This window comes from Ambystoma mexicanum, chromosome 9 (assembly GCF_040938575.1).
Source record: "Ambystoma mexicanum isolate Mex_15411 chromosome 9, UKY_AmexF1_1, whole genome shotgun sequence".
Taxonomy (NCBI): domain Eukaryota; kingdom Metazoa; phylum Chordata; class Amphibia; order Caudata; family Ambystomatidae; genus Ambystoma; species Ambystoma mexicanum.
Genome location: NC_090931.1, coordinates 81,634,661 through 81,655,580, shown reverse-complemented (window position 1 = coordinate 81,655,580; position 20,920 = coordinate 81,634,661). Strand labels below are relative to the sequence as shown.

Genomic DNA, 20,920 nt, shown 5'->3' with positions numbered 1-20,920 from the left:
AGAGACAATCTATCCAAGGGGAAACCCTTTTACGATCCCGAGATACAGGCGGTAGTCACGATGGACGCATGCCTGACAGGATGGGGAGCTCACCATCTCCACCACACAGCTCAGGGTCTGTGGTCTCACACAGTGACCAAGAATCACATCAACCTGCTAGAGCTTCTGGCAGTTTTCAGAGCACTTCAAGCTTTCGAGCCCCACCTACTGAACCTGTCGGTGCAGATCCGAACGGACAGCACGACAGTCATGTTCTTTCTGAACAAGCAAGGAGGGACTTGTTCGCCAAATCTGTCCAGACTTGCCCAGAAAATTTGGATATGGGCACTCAGACGGAACATCTTTGTCATCTCAACATGTTCCAGGGGATCTCAATTCTCTAGCGGACGCTTTGAGCAGGGATCCCCTTCCGGAGAAACACGAATGGTGTCTACACAGAGATATCACAGAAGAGCTCTTCTCTCAGTAGGGTTTCCCCACTATAGACCTATTCGCCACAAGCGAAAACAGACAGTGCCCAGGATTCGCATCCAGGTTTCCCCAACCAGACTCCCTGGGGAACGCCCTGTGGATGAACTGGTCAGGGATGTTTGCGTACGCTTTTCCACCAACTCCTCATCAGGAAGGTGGTGAACAAGATGAACGGGGAGTCGATGACGCTCGTCCTAGTTGCTCCCATGTGGGCGAGACAACAGTAGTTTCCACACCTACGCAGACTTTCAGTGTGTGATCCCATCAAACTCCCGGGCTGGTACAATCTTTTGTCCCAGCACCAAGGTCAGAAGGTGCATCCTCTACCCAACTCCATGAACCTAGCAGCATGGCTCCTGAGGTCATAGAGTTTGGACATCTCAATTTACCTCAGAGATGTATGGACATCCTAAAAGAGTCTAGGAAACCGAACACGAGGCATTGCTACTTCGACAAATGGAAGAGATTCGTTATCTGGTGCCAGAATAAACAAATCAACCCAGTTGATTGCACTCCTTCCACAATCATGACATACATGCTCCACCTGCTGGACGCAGGGTTGGTTTTCAACTCACTGAAGGTACACCTGGCAGCACTGTCAGCGTACACCACCTCACATAGCAAGGTGTCGTAGTGGAAGGTACCCGTGGTTAAAGCATTCATGGAGGGAGTAAAGAGACTTCATCCCCCTATATCTAACCCACCACCAGGATGGGACCTGAACGTGGTGCTATCTAAACTCATGGGCCCCCCATTCGAGCCCATGCATAAGACAAGTCTCAAACACCTGACCTATAAGACTGCCTTCTTAGTAGCCATTACATCCATAAGAAGGGTCAGCGAAATTCAGGCTCTGTCAGTGCAGGATCCTTTCTTTACTATTCATAAGGATAAGCTGGTTTTACGGACACACCTTAGGTTCTCACCTAAGTTTATTTCAAAATTCTATGTAAACCAGTCCATCGAGCTTCCGGCTTTCTTCCAAAACCCACAAAGCTCGGCTGAGGTTAAACTACACACCCTAGATGTGCGTAGGGCGGTCCTTTACTACGTAAACAAGACCAGACCGCTTAGGAAAACAGATCAACTGTTTGTCTCCCTAGCCACAGGCAAAGAGGGTGCAATCTCCAAGTGGATTGTCAACTGTATCCAGTTGTGTTACTCTCTTTCTGACAAAACTTTGCCCTTTACGCCCAGAGCCCACTCGACAAGAGGCATTGAGGCCACTCTGGCTTTCATTGCAAATGTTCCCCTTGACACCATTTGCAAAGCAGCTACTTGGAGCTCTATTCACGCTTTCATTCAGCACTACTGCATTGACACCCATTCCAAGACAGATACTCAAGTGGGACAAGCGGTTCTAAGACATTTATTTGCTCATGACCCTTCTCAAATCCCACCTCCTTATTACACTGCTCGCTAATCTATGCACAGCATGTGATCTAAGCAGATTCCACAAGCCTCAGAAGGGATACATTACTCACGTAATCTTATTTCTGATGCTTGTATCTGCTTAGCTTCACATGCGACCCACCCTTCCTCCCCTCTGAGAGAAGGCGCATGGATGCTTGTAGTCTTATCTATCTTCTATCTGCTTGGATCATCTGTATTCACGCTACTCCTCATGCTACCTCATGTCAGGAAAAAATACAATCAGAGTCCTAGACGTGTGAGGGATTATGGGTACAGTGGACGTCACACTAGGGATAGTATTACTGGGACGCCCTGTGTCGACGCCCATTTTCGACTTTCGAAAAACAAACTGTAATACTCTGCAGCTTCCACTAGATGTCGGCCTATGCACAGCATGTGAATCTAAGCAGATACAAGCATCAGAAATACGATTACGGTGAGTAATGTATCATATATATATATATATATCGTGTGCAGAGTGACTGCTGGCTTCACCTCTTCACCTGTATGCAGGACAAAAGAATATGTCCATGGCAAGAGGTCTACAGAGGGAGCGTTGGGCTGCCATTCTTGCTGCTGACTCGCTGCGCTTGTAATAATGTTGGCGGGAAGTCCTGCTTACAATCTCGCGAGACTTCCTTGAAGTCCTTTACTCTTCAAGGGTCCTTTTGTAAAAATGTATTCGCACGCCCAGCCCGAGCTATCCCGTGTTAATGAAATATTTATTTTCAAAATCAAATTGTTCAAGCCTGACCTGATTTTCCTTTTTTTCCTCTCTAAAATTCGATTGTTTTTGATTTGTTTAAACAAGACTAGAAATCCTCATCTAGGCTGTATTCTATGTGATCACATACAGATTTGGGAGCTCACAATACATGTAAATATGTTCGAAAATATTGCTTCCATAGTAACTTCCCCGATACTGAAACCCATTCACTTATTTCAGTTTTTCACGATGATTGGAATTATGCGCTGCACAAACCTTCTGAATTCAGCAATAGCTCCGCTCTGCGCAATTGGGAGACCTGAAAGCAGTTAAGTGCTGTGATCTTGGCACTTGCGTGCTTTGCCAGTGTAGGTGAAGATGTAAAAGGGCACAGGTTGCAGGGTCTGGGACTTTACAAGTGGGTTGTGAGGCGCGTAGAGCTGGTAAGTGAGCTATAGCCACCGGATTTGACTTTATGTATGAATGTTCCGCTGCCTTCAACATGGGCTAGGCTACCTGTCGGTGCCACCTACACTGACTCTTTGCATTACCTGCTGCTGCCACTCTTCAAGATAGGGCCGGCCATCATTCCTATGCCACGGGATTTGACTTTATGCCTTGTACGTCCTGCCGCCCTTAACATAGGGTTAGGCTGCTTGTTCTGTGCCACCTATACTGTCTCTTTGCTTTACCTGCTGCTGCTACCCTTCAGGATGGGGTTGGCCATCATGTTTATGCCACCAGATTTGACTCTATGTATTACTTGCTGGCGTGGCTACGAGGGCCATGTAGGTGGACATGATCTGGAGGAGCTCCCGAGATCCTGAAATGATCCTGGCGGAATAGTGCAGAACGACGTGCCTACGACTACTGAAAACACACATGTCGGTGTGTGAATGGTCTGACCGCGCTTGGTGAACTTTTGAAAGGCGTGGGAGGAACGGCGGTGGAGTTTTGTGTGAAAAAGATAAGAAGCGCCAGAGACGAAAGACGACACAATGGCCGACCAACGACCGGAACAAAGGAAGGAACAGGCCGCACGATGATCGAGCGATAGAGGCGTACTGTGTGCGCATTTGCAACTTGTGCAGAACACAGGTCCTCTGGGTCATGTCTAGTAGAACGGTGAGGCCGAAGGCGAAGCAGCCCACCTTGGACGACTTCGCTAAGACGTCCCCTGGTCCGGAAAATCCCAAGAGTAAGGACAAGTCGCCTACAGGCGGCATGACGGGTACCAACCAAGAGGTCCTAGCTGTGATTGCGGACTTAAAGGCGGCTTGGGAAGCTAAACTTGAACTGGCCGTAACTGAGCTGAAAACGGCATTGGACCTTAAGGTCGGTGTGGTGCAGGAGGAAGTGAATCTACTCCAGCAGGACGTCAGGGCCTTGGCGGAGCGCACGGAGACCCTCGAGAAAGAGGTGAGCCCGAATACCACGGATTGTGCCTCTCATAAGGCCAAATTGCATGCCCTGGTACAGAGAGTGGGCAACTTGGAGAGCAGAGTGGAGGAGGCGGAAGGATGCGCCCGATGAAACAACATTCGCATCGTGGGCCTGCCGGAGGGATCGGAGGGCCACGATCCTATGGAGTTCATTGAGTCTATGCTGCTGCAGGAGATATCCGGAGGAGCCTTATCTCAAGGATTTGCGGTGGAACGTGCGCATAGAGCTCTAACAAGGAGGCCGCCGCCAGGAAACCCGCCTAGGCCAGTAATAGCCAAAATCCTTAATTACCGGAACCGGGAGAGGATATTGGAACACTTCCGCAAGGGAGGAACGATTACACGAGGAGCGGCGAACATCACGGCCTACCTGGACTATACCCTGACTGTGCAGCGTAGCCGCATGAACTTTGGGACGTAAAGCGGAGATTGAGAGAGGCGGGCCATAAATACAAGTTGCTGTATCCGGCAAAATAGAAAGTTTTTCATAAACACAAAACTTTGTTTTTTGAGACTCCGGGGGACGCCATGGGATGGCTCGACGCGCAGGGATGTCCCCAGGAGCCTGACGTTCGGACGGGAAGAGGAGATGGAGGAGATAAATAGTGCACGAGGAGGGTGCCACAAGATGGGGCGGTATAGATCCATGGGACTTGATTATAGTCATTTGCGCGGCCTTCGGGAGAGAAGGTCAGACTGTTGTACAAGTTATTACGAGCACTGTTACTATAACTATTTAGGGGAGCCTTGCAGAGCGGATCTCTTTACCCCACTTTGTAACTTTAGCTAAGTGGCCATTAGGGCGACTTCACCCTACTGAGCTCTGGGCATTGTTTGGTGCTTGCAGGGCTAGATGTGGGGGTGCCTGAGTTCCGAGGATGGAGCTGGGCAGCAGTTGGGGTGTGTGGTGTTGGGGAAGGGATGGGTAGAAGGTGGGGAGGGAAGCGGGGAATTTGTGGTGTATATAGTTATGGGGGGGTTTGAGTTTGTACAAGAAACTACAAGTAAAAGTCAGAGGGCTGCATCTGTATCGCGTGGGCAAGTGGGATTTGCTACACGGAAGGAGGGAGGACACTCATGAGCTATGGGGGACCTTAAGATCGTGACGTGGAATGACAGGGGACTCAATAGTTACTTAAAGAGGAACAAAGTTATGATGTTTTTGAAAAGACATGATGTTTAGGGGAAGAGGCAGGCTTGCAGAGGCCAATATGTCACGTATCTAAGGCTGGTGCAGATTATTCGTAAAACCTGGCCTGAAACTGTATTGGCGGAGGAGCCAGACGCCACCATGGGGACAATATATGACATGTCAGAAGGAGGGCACAAGATCTCTAGACTGTATGAGATGGTGATGAACCGGGTAGGGAAGGATTTGAGGCTGGATTGGGAAACAGGTGGGAGCACAGATGACCGATAGGATGTGGGAGCGTGCTATGGGATACCACAAGAAGGTGTCCAGAAATGCCAGATTACAACAAATACAGTTGTACATAACGCACAGAGCCTACATGATCCCGATGAGAATATCTAAGTTTGTAAATGCAGGACGACAAGCGTGCCCAAAATGCGATAAGGAAGATGCTGATATGACACACATGTTTTGGTCTTGCCCAGTGATTGAGAGTTTTTGGGGAGAAGTGGCACAAAAACTCGTATGTTACCATGCTGGCAAAGGGGCGGGGTGTCCACAGCTTCATGTTGGCATGCATGCTTTGGAGGGTCGTGTGCAGGCGACTGCTCGTTCAGCTCTATATTCAGAGAATGTGCAAGTGTGGCACATAAATACAGCGAGTGTTCATTTGTTCCACCACTTGTGCACTTTTATGAATGCTGTTCAAAGTTCAGTTCAACGCTTTTTGACAGCAGGAGAAAAGTTGAATTGTATAATCATACAAGGATCCCGCGTCTATTTTTTGTCAATTGAAAATCCTACTCTTAGCATTTGTCTCCTTAGTCTTTGTAAGGGGCAAAGGGTGGATGGCGCAGTTTTGCACCTTGATGTCTTGCTGTTTTTAATTGCAACTTCAACAGCACGAATCTCTCAGAATTTACTCTGAGGCAGAGCTTTGAAGTGTTTGAGATGGACTGCAACCAAAATCTCTGCCTAGCGCAATGTAGGTGACCCTGCGAATCCTCTCAAGGGATTGCTTTGGCATTAACGGAGATTGGGAACTGGGTCAAGTTTCCAGCATCGTTTGGAAGGGCAAGCTGCACACGCCTTAAGGAGGTATAACAGAACTGCTTCAGCTCGACTGATAAGTGACAACATTGCTGTGTGTAGAAACCTGTGATTGATGTCTACGCTCTACACCTGATGCTGACCACTTCATGTATATTCTGGGTATTCGTGCTTCCAACCCATCTGCTCTAGTAACTCTTATCCAAGTTCTGACGGGACCTAGCTGCTCTAAATGTGTTGATAAATTCTGGTAACCTTTTTAACCATGATGCTAACCCATTAAGATATTTAGTTTACTGTTTTGCCCCTGGGAGAAAATAACTCTCTTCAAATGAGCTCTTCACTGAACTTGGCGCCCGTTCTTGCCAAATGTGTTGGTCTCCTTTAATCAACCATAAACTTGTCAGTGCACTTTGCCAGCGTTTCCATGCTGGTTGAACAAATCTTGCCCACGGTATTCATCAGAAAAACACAGATATTATTTGAAAAGAACAAAGGCACCTAGTGTTTTTTTCCCCTCCAACTTGTAGTCTCTTTTGGCTTGACTTTTAATTCTGTTTCCAAACAGCCTCTCCTTAGATGGCTTGCCTCTTAAATGCAATTGTGCTGTGTTACAGAGGGCCATAAGAATTCTTGTGACTCCAAGAGTTGTACTCTTTTTTTTTTAATTTATTTACTGAAATTGTACAGGTTATACACTGTTCTGAAGTTCAGGTTGTTCATTGTTTACAAATGACAAACGCGACGGGCTGGAGAAGCTCTCTCCCTCTCCCTCTCCCTCTCCTACCTTCATCCACGTTGCACTCTCCAATTGCCCCTACACTTCTTCCACTTTCTTGCTCACACACCTTAAACACATCCCCCTTATTACATTACACTGGCCCCTAGCCTCCCAGCACCCATTCTGGACCGTACTTAGCCCACACCTGAAGAGACTTATTCACCATGCATTAATATTGTATTACTGTGTAACATTTAAAGACCATGTGGAATCCAGCCCTTATGTGAGTTTAAGGGATATATGAAGGGTATCACTCCTGCAACATTTCTTCTGTACATTGTCTACTATTTTATCTCTGTAATTACATAGACCATTCTTAGCTTTTGCTCCTATTTTGCACATTGTGTATATTTTGTAAACATGTAAGTACTGTATCTGGTGTATATTTCGTAACTTTGTAAGTTTTGCATCTTCATACTGCTGCGCCTGTTTACTTACGAGTCTGGTGTGCATAACAAATGAATAAACAAACACCACACACACAACTTGTACCACTCTCTCTCTCCCATATACCTCACCAGCAGTCTGCAACCAACTCTCCAGCACTCTGCTCCTCCTTTTGTCCTCCCCTTGGGCTCTCAATCCACCTTAACAACTCCTGACCTCACCAAGGCAACCTCACTCTGCCTCCTTCGGTCTCATTTTAGTCTAGTTACCCCCCCTACACCCCTTCACTGGCTACAGTGACCATCTGACTTTAGGGACCAACCTATTTCTGTCTTTTCCACTGGGGATGGGTTGCACAAAGGAAAGGCTTAAAGCCCCACTCTGTCCCTCGCCCTTTTCCAGCATGGTTTTGGAGACCATCTCAGATGGCGTGGTAGCAGCCAGGTGCTCAGGCTGCTCATTCTCACTGTGGATTACCTCCGGTGCTGGGGAATATTGTTGCCACTCGGTTTGGGGAGGGTTTCTGTGTCTCTCCTATCCCCATGTAATCTCTCCTCCCTCAGTTTGTTTTCTGTTGCCCCAGCATTCATTTGGGATCGGTTCGGGGTTGGCAGGTTGGGGTGTCTTTTCGTTTTGGCATGGAAATTCCCAGTCCGTTCCCTAGCTGTGCTTGTTTACATTCCTCTGACTCCTTTCTGGATTTTCTTAGTTCTCCAGCATGGGGTCTGGCATGGATTCACATGCTCATGAATATTCCCCGTCGTCAGGCTGGGAATCCTCGGTAAAGAAAAAACCAGTATCAGTTTCGTTTCTGATCTGTCTTTCGTAGTAATAACCAATCACTGGTCTCTGCGTCATACTGACCACAGCCAATGACTGCCCTCTACCTAAGCACCGCCTCTGGCAGCCATCTTCAGATTTTTACCGCACGTTCATGTGTTGGGATCCTCGTGCTATTGCTCTCGATCGTTAGTGCTATTTTTTCGCGCTTTTCACAAAAAACTTCGATTCTTTCGGTCAAAAGAGCCTCAAGCTCCACCGATCCTACATCCGATCAACGGGGACCCGTGTCGGATTCATCTGTGCCCCTCAAGGGTGAAGATTTCGTCGAGCTACACTTCGGAGGACTCCAGAAGCTTCTCAGGCCCGGTCTCGGAGATGGCCCAGGAGAAGGGAAGCTCGACGCCCGGAAAGCTGTTCAGGGTCTGCCCTGGATGCCAGCTGCAGAACGTCTTCAAGGAGGACGAACACTCTTTCTGCCTTTACTGCCTTCATGAGGACAAGACGCACGTGGAGAAGGACTGTGCGTTTTGCGGCAACATGTCGGAACGGACCATGAAGGACCGCCATCAACGTCTCGCCAACTGGCTGGAGGGTAAGAGCCCGTCTGGCGAGAAGAAGAAGAAATCCGAGCGGTCTTCTAAGACCTTTGAGGGCGCCCCGGCGACGGGGGCCCAACATAAGGCCAAGCACCGCGAGTCCGCTGGCACCGGGAGCGCCGAACGGTCGGGCTCTACAGGCGCCAGGCAGGGCGCACCCTCCCCGGCACCATCAACCACGAGCCAACGCTCTGGGTCGGGTAAGAGGAAGGCCGAGCACCCGGCGAAGCTCCTGGAGAGGCCCCGGTTGAGCTCTAAGGCAGAGGAGGAGCGTGGCAGTGCCCCCTCCCTCAAGGATAAGGCGGTGAGCGCACCTAAGGTGGTGAAGGCCTTGATCCATCCGACCAAGCCCTCTATCGAAACGGTCGCGGCGGCCCTGGCTCAGCCTGTGGTGGCTGCACCAGTGGTGGTGACCTCAGGGCCCAGAATCTCCCTGCCTCCTCGGAGGGAGTCTTCCTTTGTGCCCATCGATAGGACCCCCGTGAAACCCTCCGTGGGGAAGAAGAAGGGGGGGCAGGGCGTCGTCGTAGAGTCGGCCTCAACCTCAGAAGAGGAGCTGATCGAGGTCTTAAGCCACGGCCTAGGCGTGGAAGAAGGCCAGCCCGTCGGAATGGACCCCGACGCAGGTGACGACGACGACATCGTCGAGGATACCGACGGGGCCCCTGCTCGCCCGTCGGATTCCCCTCTGCCAGCGCCGCAAGACAACTCGGCGGCCATTTTGTTGGCCATACAGTCCTTATGCTCCGAGATAAGGACGAGGCTACCGTTACCGACGGAGGAACCTCTCCCGTCGGGGGATCCAGAACCGGGACCTTCTGGTGTTCCCCCTACCAAGAAAAGAAGGATCCATCCACCACCTCCTTTTCAACCGTCGCGCCCCTTCCAGCCCTCCTCCCCGTCCACCCGAGGGGATGATACGGGGACTGACACGGCAGCGACGGGTACGGACGACGAGGCATACGACGAGGATTTTCCGTCGTCACCTCCCACCAGGGCCTCTCCGCCCGACGAGATCGGATCTTTCCACTCCATGATCTCCAGGGCTTCCGAGCTTTTCCAACTCTGCCCTGAGGAGAAGAAAAAGGAAGGCTTCCTTTATCAGCGGCGCGAGGCCAAGAGGAAGACGGTCCTCGCAGTGCCTCTGTTGGACGACATTTGGGATGAGGGCCTTTCCCTCCTCAAGAACCCTTCCACGACGCCAGCTAGAAGAGACCGGTACGAGAAAAAGTACCGGGTCCCGGACACGGCCCCCCTATGCCTCCGGGCGCAGCCTACCCCGGACTCCGTCGTCTCCGCGGCAGCCAGGAAGAAAGCGGGGGGGGGGGGTGCGGCCTCCACATCGACTTCCCCGCCGGACGGCGAGGGAAAGAAATTGGATACTATGGGACGTAGAGTCATCTCGTCGGCAGCGACGACGATTAAAGCGGCCAACGCCTTGGCTATCGTGGCCCGCTACGACAGGGAGCTCTGGTACAAGATAGCTCCCCTGCTGGATTTTCTGCCGGACGACAAGAGGGCGGAGGCCCTTGAGATCCTGCAGGAAGGTGAGGTGGCCTCGGACCACGCCATCACCGTGGCGACGGACATCGCCGACACTGGGTTCCGCCAGCTGGGCAACGGCGTTTGCCTTCGACGTCGTGGATGGCTCAAAGCTACGGACTTCCGGCAGGACGTCCAGACCAGAGTCCTGGACATGCCCTTCGACGGGAACAACCTGTTTGGGAAGACAGTGGACGATTCCCTTCAGGCCATCAAGGCGGATACTGAGACGGCCCGGGCCCTTGGAGTCCTGCAACGACGGACGCCCTTTCGGAGCGGCGGAGGCAAGGGCGCCTCCAAAGGTTCCGGCGGCGGTTTCGCTTCCTACCGTCAAGCGGCCCGCTCGTCGTCGCAAGAGGCCTACAGAGGACAAGGCAAGTCTAGCGGACCCCGCCGTCGTCGCCAAGGAGGTCAAGGCGGCAAGGCCGCGTCCAAGCAGGATTGAACCGGCCGTGGGGTCGGGCCCCCACCGAAGCACCCCGGTGGGAGGCCGGCTGGCGGGCTTCGTCAGCGTGTGGGAGTCCATCTCCACCGACCGTTGGGTGCTGGACGCCCTGGCCCGGGGCCACGCGCTCGAGTTTCAAAGAAGGTGCCCGCGCGTCCCCCCCGTGGCCAGGAAAGAACTTCACGTCCCTCAACTTCTCCTGGAGGTAAAGGCGATGCTCAGAAAGGGCGCCATCGAACTCGTCCCAAAGAGGCTTCGGGGCTCCGGAGTCTACTCGAGATACTTCCTCGTGAAGAAGACGACGGGAGGATGGCGCCCCATCCTAGACCTGCGACGTCTGAACAAGTTCATCAAGGTGCAGAAGTTCCGGATGGTCACCCTCCAGCACGTCCTGGGTCAGCTGGAGGAAGGAGACTTCCTATCGTCGTTGGATTTGGAGGATGCCTACTTCCACATTCCCATCCTAAAGGGGCACCGCAAATTCCTCAGATTCGTGGTCCAAGGGCGTCATTACCAGTTCAAAGCCCTTCCCTTCAGACTATGGTCGGCACCCAGGGTATTCACCAAGTGCCTCGCACCGGTGGCGGCGCAGCTGCGCCGCGAGGGGATTCACGTCTACCCCTACCTGGACGACTGGCTCATCCGCGCCAAGACGAGGGAGCTCGCCGTGGTCCACACGGCAAGGACCGTCCAACTCCTCACGGACCTGGGATTCTCCGTGAACTACGCCAAATCCCACCTGGTGCCCGCGCAAGTCGCACTGTTTCTGGGAGCGAGGCTCGACACAGTGTCCCTTCTGGCCTCCCCGTCGGAGGAGAGGACCAGGACCATCTTGGGCAAGGTGCAACGGATGTTGGTGGCCGACGCGGCCAAAGTGAGGTCCATCAAGTCCCTCCTCGGGATGATGTCTTCCTGCATCTACCTCATTCCCATGTGCAGGCTCCGGATGCGCCCGTTGCAAGAATTCCTGGATGCGCGCTGGATCCAGACGACGGGCAGCTTCGAGGAAAGGATCAAGCTCGACGAGAGTTTCCGACGAGCGATACGGTGGTGGGGCACCCGCGCGCATCTGACGGCGGGCATGGACTTCCAGACCCCAGCCCACCAGGAGACTGTGACCACGGATGCCTCCCTGGAAGGGTGGGGAGCGCACACCGAAAATCTGCACGCAAGGGGACTCTGGCTCCCGACGGAGAAGTCCCTGCATATCAACGTCCTGGAGCTCCGTGCAGTGTTTTGGGCCCTCAGGTCCTTCCTTCCGTCCCTCAAGGGCAAGGTGGTGAGGATCTTCACCGACAACACCACCACCATGTTTTACATCAGGAAACAGGGCGGAACCAGGTCCCCAGCGCTGTCCAAGGAGGCGCAGGACCTGTGGCATTGGGCCGTCGCCCAAGGGATTTTTCTGGTGCCGTTTCATCTGGCAGGGATAAAAAACACCATCGCCGACTCACTCAGCAGGGAGCTGCGCTCGTGCCACGAGTGGGAACTACGGCAGGATCTGGTGGATCGCCTCTTCCGACGGTGGGGCACACCCCAGATCGACCTGTTCGCGACGGCGACGAACACCAAGTGCCGGAGGTTCGCCAGCAGGTTTCCCCAGACGAGGAGCATGGGCGATGCTTTCTCGTTCCCCTGGGAGGGCCTGTTCCTCTACGCGTTCCCTCCCTTGCCTCTGCTAATCCGGCTCGTCAACCAGCTCAAGAGGTCACGGTGCAGGATGATCCTCGTCGCACCTGCGTGGCCGAGGCAGATATGGTTCCCGGACCTTCTGGACTTGTCAGCGTCCCCGCCGATCAAGCTGCCGGCGGACGCGGATCTACTCTCCAGGGAAGGAGGCGCCATCCTCCACCACGACCCGAAGTCGCTGAACTTGCAGGCCTGGCTCCTGCAGCGCTAGAGTTTGGAGGATACGACATACCGGCCGATTGCAGAGAGGTTCTTGCAAAGGCCAGGGCGTCCTCGACTCTTAAATGCTACGGACACAAATGGAAGAGGTTCTCTGTCTGGTGCCACGCACAGAAGATTAACCCTCTACGGATTACGGCTCCCCAAGTACTGCCGTACCTGCTGACGCTGGCCAAAGCTAGTCTGGCACACGCGTCCATCAAGATTCATCTTGCTGCGATCTCCCGATTCACCAGAACCACGGGGCGGACGTCCTTGTGGTCTCATCGTCTGGTGAAAGAGTTCATGAAGGGACTGTTCAGATCGTTCCCGCCGGTGAAGGCTCCGGCCCCGGCGTGGGAGCTCAACGTGGTGCTGACCAAGCTCATGGGACCTCCGTTCGAGCCTCTGCACTCGGCCCCGTTGAAGTTTCTATCGTGGAAAACAGCTTTTCTTGTGGCCATCACCTCCGCACGACGAGTGGGAGAGATCCAGGCCCTTTCCTGCAAGGCCCCGTACTTGACTTTCCACGACACGAGGGTAGTGCTCAGGACGCACCCCTCCTTCATGCCCAAGGTACCGTCGGACTTCCATCTCAACGAACCCTTGGTGTTACCTGTGTTCTTCCCGTCGCCTTCGTCGCCGGCTGAGAGGACTTTGCACTCGCTGGATGTAGCTAGAGCGCTGAAGTTCTACGTGGACCGCACGAAGGGTTTTCGGAAGACGTCACAACTCTTTGTGAACTTTGGACCTGTCAATCAGGGGAAGGCTCTCTCGAAGGCTTCCATCTCCAGATGGCTCTCCGGCTGTATCATGTGCTGTCACCGGTTGGCAAACCGACCGCTGCCTGGCCGTCCGAGAGCCCATTCCACCAGAGCGATCGCAGCTACCACGGCGTTCCTATCTGGTGTGCCCCTGCTGGACATATGCAGGGCTGCTACGTGGAGGTCGACGCACACCTTCACGAAATTCTACTGCGTCGACCGGGATTCCAGGGAGGAGTCCAGGGTCGGCCAAGCAGTGCTGCGCAACCTGTTCGCCTGAGGTGAGCCTGGTGAGGAGGTAAGATGCTTAATGTTGAGTTGATGTGATGCTTAATGTTGAGCCTTTGCCACCTCCCGTGGTTGTGCATGTGTGTACTGCTATGTATTCTTTATTCATGAGCATGTGAATCCATGCCAGACCCCATGCTGGAGAACAACAGTTACAGGTAAGTAACTTGTTCCTTGCCTGCTTAGTTGCACACTTGGGAGTTGGAGTCCTGCAACAGGAGAGCGAACTGTGCCAGCAAATGTACTGCGAAGCTTGGGTGAGGGTGGCGTGAGAGGAGTTGTCAGGGACTGCCTGCCAACAGGGTAAATGACCTTGTCACAGCTACCAAATGGCCAACAGGTCCTTGGTAGGTTATTCTGAGGCATGATCCATGCAGTGTAAATAAGGCAACTTATTAGGTTTATGGAATAATCCTGTGATTGTGAACTGTAAATCAGCAACTTGAGAGGTCTCACCTTCTGTTGATGCTCGGGAAAATCTGCATGGTTGGAGACTAGTGCCTAGCACCCCAGCATAATGACTGGATGCTAGTGTATTTTCATGAGTCGACACAGGCTGTTTCTTATGTTTGAAAAATACATACATACCAGGGTGGCTGCCATGAAAATGGCAAAAGGAACAGCCATCTTCCCGCACCCATTTCCATAGGCAGCCTATGTCGAGGAGAATGCAGAGATACAGACTGGCAGGATGATGAGATGGTGGTAGGTAAGGTTTGTGGGTGCAGCAGTGTGGTGGGAAGAGTGTATGTATCTTCATCCTCCGATTTGTATCCGTGCACCAACCGATCGAAATAGTCGCTCGCACAGGGCCTAACTGGTTGACACTTCTAGAATTAGTGGAAATGCCATTCCGGTCAACACCAATTAGAAAAACTAGTCATCAAGATCTCAAAACAAATTAACTTACAATTGGTATGGGGATGATGTAGGGTGAATGAATAGACTTAAATCTGCCTCCTCTTTTACTTTGGGCAGTCATCACACACAACCCACCTTACTCCACCCTTGGAGCCTTGTTGCGACTTCAATTATCGGCAGAATTCCTCAGTCTTTCCTCTTATCAGCATATTCACCAATACTCCGGGGGTACTGGTGATAGATAACTGTAATTAACTTGCAGGAAATGGGGCAAAATGGAAAATCTAGAATTGAGGTGAGTCTAAGGATCAAGGTTGCACTGCAGAAAATGGCAAAGTCGAAGGAATAAAGACCACAGACAAACTGGGCTGCACAGAAAAAGGAAATCACTGAGAAATGCCGACTGCAAAAAGGAAGACAAAGGGAAACCAGGAAGCAGAAAATGGTAATAAGCACGCTAAATTCGAAATCCAGGGAAAAGGGAACAAGAAAATAGAAACTCGGTAGTAGGCACTAAGCTAAGAACCTGGAACAAGGAACTGGTCACAAACAGATCAGCACTGGACTGAAGCAAACTGATGTTTTTAAAGCTGGCTAATGAGCACATGCCTCAGGTGTGCACTTGCTAGCACCTGCCAGTCACAGGTTCTGCTTATTCTCCACCTAATCTAACCTGTCCTGCAAGGGTGGAGATGAAGCAGCAGGCCATGCATTCTGGGAAGCATGGTCTTTTGATTAAAGCAGAATAATGGCTGCCAAAAACCTGGAATGGATCAGGAAGGTAAGTGACATGGAAAATAAGGATTTAGCACTCCCAAATCACCAAAGCATTGTCTCCTAAGGTTTGAAAGGAATGAACCCCAAATCTGGCCCCCAAGTGGCAGGAAAGAGAGCGAAAGGAGTGAATCGTGACAGCGAGAGTTCTAGGACGTGAAAAGGAATGCCAAAGCCGATTCTGAGAAGAACGACGAAATGGCAAGCAGGCGAACTAAGTCAGAAGGCCGTCCTGAAAGCAGGGGAGCCAAAACGCTTCGCCAAAGCCGATTGGTGTGGTGGAGCCACCGCAGACCTCCCAAAGAGTGGCAGTGCACCACGCATCCTGAGATTGCCCCGTGGCACAGCTGACAGAGGAAGTAATCGAGAAGCAGAAATAAGGTACGCCAGGAGGCAGAAAGGCTCCTGGAACCTGAAGAGGTGGTGGCAGAGGGAGAGGGTCATTGAATACCCCAAGCAGAGGTAGAGGGGCAAGAAATTAACCATAGAACCGGGTCTGGGACCCACATATAGAGACATTGCACAATAAAGTTGCATATGGTAATACTTAGCAGGTGAGTGAATCAAGTTTAGCAGAAAGATTATTTGAAGAAAGCAGGTCTAGGGCTCGCACCCACAAGTCAGTTATCCATCTTCATAAGTCAGTGCCTGGTGAAGGATAAACTAGGGTGACTGTGTTGGAAAGAAAATTCAGCAACAGTGGTACTTGGCAGGCAAGTAAAGCAAGTCTACTGATATACAGCTGGCAAGTGAGTTGAACATTCTCATTCACACCAATTCTTCATCTTCATAGTCCCATTAGCTGGGTGAAGAGTGAAACTATTACCTGATCAGAAGAGAAATGGGAAGCAACCATTGCCTTTAAAGTGTGAACATTTTAGTTGCATAACCACAGCACTGGAAGAGGAACAGGTTGACTGCGAATACAGGAAGAAGGAAAGTAGGGAAATTGAAGTGTTCCCTCAGAGGCTTTTTGTCTACAGGAAAGTAGTCCCAAGAAGAGAGGCACAGTACCTGGGAGAAACAGAAACCAGATTAGCTGTGAAAGAAGAGAAACCATGGGAAAGGAAACACTTCCTCTAACCTTTTGTGAACTGGGAAGCAAATTTAAAGAAGGGAAAGACTTTCTGGACAATTCGAAGTTTGTTTTGTACATCATTTTAGAACTTTATTGCTATAAGGAAACAGACAACATGTTGAAGGGAGGGTTGTCCACTTCAACTGGAGACCTATTTTGTGGATACAGCAAAACACGTGGAATTTTCTTTGTGCACTTTTTGGAATTTTGTGTGGGGGTTAGAGACTTGAAGAAAAAAATCCCTTCACTTTAATTTTAGTTCTTGGTGCGAGGACTAGAAATGGGTTTCAGAATCCACAGGGGACAGATATTATTTGGATATCCTGACAGACTCCTGAGACTATTGCTTTGAAGCAAGGAAGCCCCTCTTAGTGTTGGGGGGGGGGGGGGGGGGGAAGGTATTTCCCCAACCCTCTTTTTGTGTTAAATACAAGTCTGTAGCCAAAACTATACCACTACTGTCGCTCTCAGACTTCTAAACCCTTACACACCCTATATATTTATTGTGCATTTGTGAGGTGCTTATACATCAAGTAAATTGTGTTTCAAAGCGCCAACAGTGCAACGGGTGGGAACCTGGGAATTGGAGGCAATATAACAATGGAAGAGAGAGGTGGTCCTATTAGGCCTTGTGTGCATTCAGAATGTGTCAGTGCCGAGAGAGAGGGGATGGGGGAGAGGGGCTGTAAGTGATAGCAGTACCATGGAGGGAAATGCTAGGGAGTAAGTTACAGCAGCTGTTAAGTGACTGGCAGAGATCACTTGTTAAGCATGGTCAGCTGCCAGTAAATAAGTGCAGGCCTGTGATAGAATAGGCCAGTGGGCGCCAAGGCAAGTGCTGGGAGTAGGCGGAGGCTGAAGGCGATTGCGGGGTGAGAGGCCAGGACCCAGGTGGACACATAAGGGCCCTGGTCACCAATCTCAGCGACTGTGCAGGGAGCATGTATCTCGCGACCTTCCCATGCAGCACTTTCCGAGACTTTCAGGCTCACATTAGTTCTCAATCCCAGTGAACCAATCATTAGCAATTGTAATACCCAGTGGATGCTTACCTGGGCCCGACGTGCTATTTTCTGATGCCTGGTCCATTTATTCAGACATTGTGAATGTTTACAGAGCATACTGTATTAACCACATTTTCTACTTGTGAGATCCACAACTTAATGTTTCCTCTGTCACTTTCTATATGCTTTGTGCTGCGTTAAATGTTGACATGACAGTCTTCTCCCAAACAATGTCTACAAACTATGAATCATTGAGTTTTAATTCCAACACTTGTGGTCACTGTGCGAACAAGCCCAACCATTTAAGGTGGTTTGTGAGAGTTCTTCCACTAACAGTTAAACTTATTTTTAATACAGGACCTGAATCCCATGAATTCTAGCCAATCGTCAGTGATGGGGACATGGGAATAGTAGTCAAAAACATCTGGAGAGCCATAGGTATGCCTAATCGCTTTATTTCCTTTTGTTTCTGTTGACCTACCAAATGCGCGGTTGCTTAACTGGAGACTTGGTCACCAGGAAACATGGATTATAATTTCAGCTTCTCCCCTCAACTAAAATGTTGTGATCTTGAGAACATCTCCCTTTTCTTCCATGATATGTCAACCTAGGGCTCAGTGAGTGGTGAGGAGGTGTGGTAAATTGCCTAAATCATTTGCTTGGGAAGCAGATCTGTAATATACTGGCATAGTTTCCACGCAGCAGTCAGAGCTCCTGTGTTGCTGCCTGAAGCAATGTGGACTGCTTTATAAACCCTGTGATGTGATCAATCTGAGTAATGATTCATTAAAGGCCAGTATACCTTAACCTTTTGGTAATTTCGATAGCTGAATAATTGTGCCCATTGTAATGAGCATGCCGCATTCTCAGGTTTACAAAACATAGCATTTTAAATGCATACATTGGTCTATCATCTGGGTTGCCTATTATGTGTCCAATCCTGGGATACAGTGAGGGCTCTATAATTTTCTTCCCCGACAACTGTCTTTTAGGAAAAATGGCAGTTGAATACCGGTTTCTCCGCTTGACTTAATTTTTGTGGTACTGGGCAAATATGCCCCTCCCTCCCCTTCCCGCTTTAGTGTTATATGATAAACATTGAAATGCTAAAAAAATATATTCGGCATGTATATTAAATCCCAAAACTGTCAAGGAAAAGGAGCGACCTAGTGAAGTGCTAAATTGTTGATCTACCAGAAAATCTACTTGACTAGCATAGTTTGATCGCAGGCAAGTCATTTTCAACAGTGTTTCAGGTGCTTTAATTCCCATTTTATTTTCTTCCCATGTACAATCCAATTGCAGCAATGCACATTAATTGGCAACAGTAATTTCTCCAGGTTTTGAAGTTGTTGGGTGAGCCTAGCTGTCTTTCACATCCATCACTGTCTAGGAGCAGGGATGGATACATGCAGATTAAACCTACTCATTACAGCTAGCACCCGCTAGTCTGCTTCTCATTTGTAGGGCTATCCTCATACCAGGCCGGCAATCCCAGGAATATTTTGCACAATAGCTGATGTTTCCTCCGAAATCGATTTCACTGGTTGGAGCATTTTCTGTACACCTGAGTGTATCCATAACATTTTAATGTTACTATTATGTGCTTTCCCCAATGCATCACCTCGCTGCTCCTTTTTCAGCTGAATTGAGTGTCTGATCTGCGGTTTAATTTTAATCCACATCAAACCTATTCTTTTCTTTCAGATTAAATATTCAGGTTTATATTTAATAATGGATTGCCGGAGTTCAAATATAAATGTGGTTTAAATAAGTACACGTCTGTATTAAGTGTGCACGATTATAGTAGTTTACTCAGAGGCACTTGTGGTATTCTCCTGTTTGCATTCTACAGAGAAGTAGCTGTATTGCAGCATGCTGCGAATTATTTGCTTTTGGGTACTTATCTAGAACACAAGACTTCTGAATTTGTAAGCAAGATGGGACTGCAGGAAGTAAACATCCCATTGTCCAAAATACATCATCCATTGAAAGTATATCTGGAGGTCTCTTTCAGTATTGGTTTTCTAAAGCATCATAATTTGATCAACAATTGTGAAGCATAGTGTAAAGAAGGCTGTTAAAGGTTTTGGGGTCCAGGAGCTTGGTGTGGATCCATTTGGTGCTAAGTTATCTTTTTCAAGGTTGTGGCAGGACGGTAAGGAAGGGGAGAGTCTTGGTTCGACTCAGCAATTGGTTTTCCAATTTATTAAATTTGGGACTGTCAGGTGGCAGAAATTATCTACTTGTTCTTCAAAGGTCGTTGTTGAGAGTGAGTTTCTGGTGCAAGCAATGTGGTTGTTGTCCCAGAACAACATTTTACATAATGTAGCACATATAATATTTTATCCCAGCCTTAAGAGGGAGCCAGTGAAGATTAATCTAATGTGGCCTTAGTTATTGTCTACCGTGGTCAGCTGGACTAAACAATTGCCTTCAGTGTTAGAAGGGCTGATTTTGAGAGGTCAGAATAGAGAATTACCAATTGCCAGAGAAGAGAGACTTATTTTTTATTGTTTAAAGCGTGGACCCAGCTTGAGAGCAGCAGAGCGGTGTACAGAGCGTGGTTAGACAGCATTTGGACTGCCATCTTTTAAAAGTAGCTCAGTGCTGCGAGTTCTGTGTCGCATGTGCGTCCATGGGAATTAGTCCTTGGCCAGGTGTTGAATGAGCCATGTTTTCAGAGATTTGTGAAATTAGAGAATGTGGGGGCATTCCGAGCCGACTGCAGGATTGAGTTCCAGATAGTGGGTGCATGACAAGAGAAGAATTGTTTGCAAGTCCTCTTTGCGGACGAGTTGTGATTCAAGCCTGTTGGTTGATTTTGTTTGCGCGAGGAGTGTATGCCACTAGATATGTGGTGCTTAGCCGCCAGATACACTGGTGTGCTACTCATGACTGCTTTGTAGATGATACATGCAGCTTTTTTAAAAATTCTTTTTATTGAGAATTTTGAAAATATTACAACCTACTGCTTTCCCACCCTCTCCCCTACCCCCTCCCCAACACGCCCTCCCTCCTTCCCAAAAATGGAGTGCATACATATAACCTTGAGTGTATGGACCAGATTGCTTTTGTTTTTTCTAAGTTCCGGTTTTCATACAATACCTAAAATGCGTAGCTTTTGAGGACAGTGTCTAACAATATTGTCTTTTTGTAAGAGGTTCAGGATCTCATTCCAGTCTTTGGTGAAATCAGCACAGGCTCCCTGTATACAGTAGGTTACCCATGCCAATGGCAAAAAATTCCAAACTTTGGCAGGCCATTCAGACATCTGTGGTAGTTCTTTCATTTTCCATCTTTGGGCTATCCCCAGCAGTGCATACAATTGCAGTTTAACAAATCCCTTCCAAGTAGGTTTCGGGCACCTTCGGAGGTCCTTGTCCATACACACCAGAAGACATTATCTTAAAGTCCTAGGATCCCTCAATGAGAACAGTTCAGCCATACATTTGTTGACTTCATCCCAATAATGCTGTAAGGCTGGGCAACTCCACCAGACATGCTTCCAGTCCC

The 20,920-nt window shown here is 49.7% G+C and overlaps 1 protein-coding gene across 3 annotated transcripts in view; it reads left to right on the top strand.

The window, feature by feature from the left end:
* Positions 1-20,920, top strand: part of FAM118B (family with sequence similarity 118 member B) — a 499,459-nt gene that overhangs the window by 218,553 nt on the left and 259,986 nt on the right. The window lies entirely within an intron of this gene.